This window comes from Otolemur garnettii, unplaced genomic scaffold, assembly GCF_000181295.1.
Source record: "Otolemur garnettii isolate 467f Iridium unplaced genomic scaffold, OtoGar3 scaffold00046, whole genome shotgun sequence".
NCBI classification, from domain to species: domain Eukaryota; kingdom Metazoa; phylum Chordata; class Mammalia; order Primates; family Galagidae; genus Otolemur; species Otolemur garnettii.
Genome location: NW_003852441.1, coordinates 12,106,762 through 12,109,791, shown reverse-complemented (window position 1 = coordinate 12,109,791; position 3,030 = coordinate 12,106,762). Strand labels below are relative to the sequence as shown.

The 3,030-nt window shown below is 46.0% G+C and overlaps 1 pseudogene; it reads left to right on the top strand.

Moving 5' to 3' along the window:
• The first annotated feature begins 1,755 nt into the window (after nucleotides 1-1,755).
• Nucleotides 1,756-2,409, top strand: LOC100959540 (annotated as a pseudogene).
• The last annotated feature ends 621 nt before the right edge of the window (nucleotides 2,410-3,030 follow it).

Below are 3,030 nucleotides of genomic sequence, written 5' to 3'. Positions count from 1 at the left end.
ACAAAAGACTCTATTTTTCAGTCTATTCTAAGCACTATGTAAATATTATATTATTCACCTTCATTAACATTGTAAGATATAGATACTACTATTACGTCCTTTCTCAATTAACAGATGACATAAATATGGCATGAAGAGGTTAGGTAACCCCCAACGAGCACAAAGTTAGTAAGTAACCGAGATGAGGCTCAAAGTTAGGCCATTTGGGCCCAGAATCCATGCTCTTATCTATGTTACCTCTCAGTGTATGCTCACTGAGAAGATAGGGTGGTGGCTGAACCCTTCTGCACTGGTGATGAAAGTAGAATGGGGCAACCATTCTGAAAAGCAAGCTGGCAGTACTTAGTCAAATTAGGTATAAGAACACTCTATGCCTCAGCAATTCTGGTCATTTATCTGTAGATAAATGTAAATGTAGACACAGTCATAGACATAGTTGTAGACATAGATATATCTTCCAGGGAAGTTCTCACAGGGATCTATAAGTTTACCTTGTATGAAAGTGCTCATTGTCATGTTACTGGTTGCACTTGGGAACTGGAGGTGACACGGCATTGTCAGCAGGTAAAATGTGGTACAGCTCTCACTGTGGAGTATCACGCAGCAATAGCTTTGATAATAGTAGAGCACAAGTAGATTTTATTATTTTTTATTTTTTGGGACAGAGCCTCAAGTGGTCGCCCTGGTTAGAGTGCTGTGGCATCACAGCTCACAGCAACCTCCAACTCCTGGGCTTAAGTGATTCTCTTGCCTCAGCCTCCCAAGTAGCTGGGACTGCAGGCCTCCACCACAACGCCCAGCTATCTTTTGGTCATAGTTGTCATTGTTGTTTGGCAGGCTCCGGATGGATTTGCACTGGCCAGCTCTGGTGTATGTGGCTGGCGCCTTAGCCTCTTGAGCTACAGGCACCAAGCCACAAGTAGATTTTAAAAACAGTGATTACTGAAAATAAGTAAGATTAGAATGAACTATTTAACAAGATGATGGTTACACAAATTAAAAATATTTGCACACAAAACAATTCCTATTTTCCAAGAGCACAAATTAAAAACGAACATTAAATGCATTGAAATGGTTGTCTTTTCTTTTCTTTTTCAGACAGCGTTTCACTATGTCGCCCTTGGTAGAGAGCTGTGACATCACAGCTCTCAGCAACCTCAAACTCTTGAGCTTAAGCGAGTCTCTTGCCTCAGCCTCCCCAATAGCTGGGACTACAGGAGCCCGCCATAGGCCTGGCTATTTTTTTGTTATTGCTGTGGTTGTTTAGCTGGCCCAGGCACGGTTCTAACCCGCTAGCCCTGGTGTTTGTGGCTGGCGCCCTAACCATTGAGCTCAGGGGCCAAGCCAGTGTCTTTTCTTTTCTAATATTTTTTTCTTAGAATGGAATGTTAGCCTTTTGAAGGAAGAAAAAATGGGTATGGAAATAAAGTATTTTATTTTTATTTCAATATTATTATTTTTAGAGGTAGATTCTCACCCTGTCTCTCAGGCTGGAGCCCAATGGCACAATTATAGCTCACTGCAGCCACAAACCTCTAGACCTAAGTGATCCTCCGGTCTCAGCCCCCTGGAGACTAGAGTCTAGTCCGGAGACTGGCAGCGGCGGCGGCGGCCAGAGCCCATGCGGCTGAGGGCAGGCGGGCGCGGAGGAGGGATAGGGGCCGGTTCGCCCCGTCTCCCTGGACCGCGTTTCTCCTCTGAAAGGCGCGGGTTTCAACTTGGGGCGGCGGGGAGCGTCGAGGGTACTGCCCATCCATGACCGTGGGCAACAAAAAGAGCCTGACCAGGCCAAAAAGACTAGCGAAACCTGCTGCAGATGAAGGCTTTTGGGATTGTACCGTCTGCGCCTTCAGAAACAGTGCGGAAACCCTTAAGTGCAGCATCTGCGACGTGAGGAAAGGCACCTCCACCGGAAAACCTCGGATTAATTCTCAGCTGGTGGCCCAGCACCACCTCCCTAAAAAGGAGAAGGAGAAAGTTGAAAAGCAAGACAAGGAGAAAACTGAGAAAGATAAGGAAATTAGCCCTAGTGTTACCAAGAAAAATACCAACAAAAAACCAAAACCAAAGTTTGATATTCTGAAAGATCCTCCTAGCGAAGCAAACAGTCTGCAAATGCTACAAGAAAGACCAGAGAAACGAACCACACCGCAAGGCCGCGGTGGAAAAACGTGGACAGGAGCACTGCACAGCAGTTGGCAGTAACTGTAGGCAACGTCATCGTCATTATCACAGACTTTAAGGAAAAGACTGGCTCCTCCTCAACGTCCTCATCCACAGTGACCTCCAGTGCAGGGTCAGAACAGCGGAACCAGAGCAGCTCCGGGGCGCAGAGCACAGACAAGGGCTCCTCACGTTCCTCGACGCCAAAGGGCAACGTTATCAGCAGTAAATGATGAATCTTTATGAAATTGCACATGGAATTGTGAAAACTATGAATCAGGGTATGTAATTCAAATCCTCCACCTGCCCAAGCTGCTTGCACCCCTGGAGAATCTTCTGTGGATGTCAACCTCTTAATGATGCTGCCAGGATAATTCCTGCTTGCCATGGACATCTGGTCACCAAGGAATTTTGCACCCTAACAATTACTCTTGACACTTTTATGTATTCCATTGTTTTATATGATTTTCCTAACAATCATTTATAATTGGATGTGCTCCTGAATCTACTTTTTTTTTTTTGGCCAAGGCTGGATTTGAACCCACCACCTCCGGCATATGGGACTGGGGTACTACTCCTTTGAGCCACAGGCACCGCCCGTTACACCACAATTTTTCTTTGGTAGAGACAGGTCTTGCTATGCTGCCTGAGCTGGGAAATAAATAATTTTTAAAATAAAAATAGGACATAGGGCAATGAAGACAATATGCTAGGCTTGGCGCCTGTGGCTTAAGTGGCTAAGGCACCAGCCACATACACCTAAGGTGGCGGGTCCGAGTCCAGCCCAGGCCCGCCAAACAACAATGAAGGCTGCAATCAAAAAATAGCTGGGCGTTGTAGCAGGCACCTGTGGTCCCAGCTACTTGG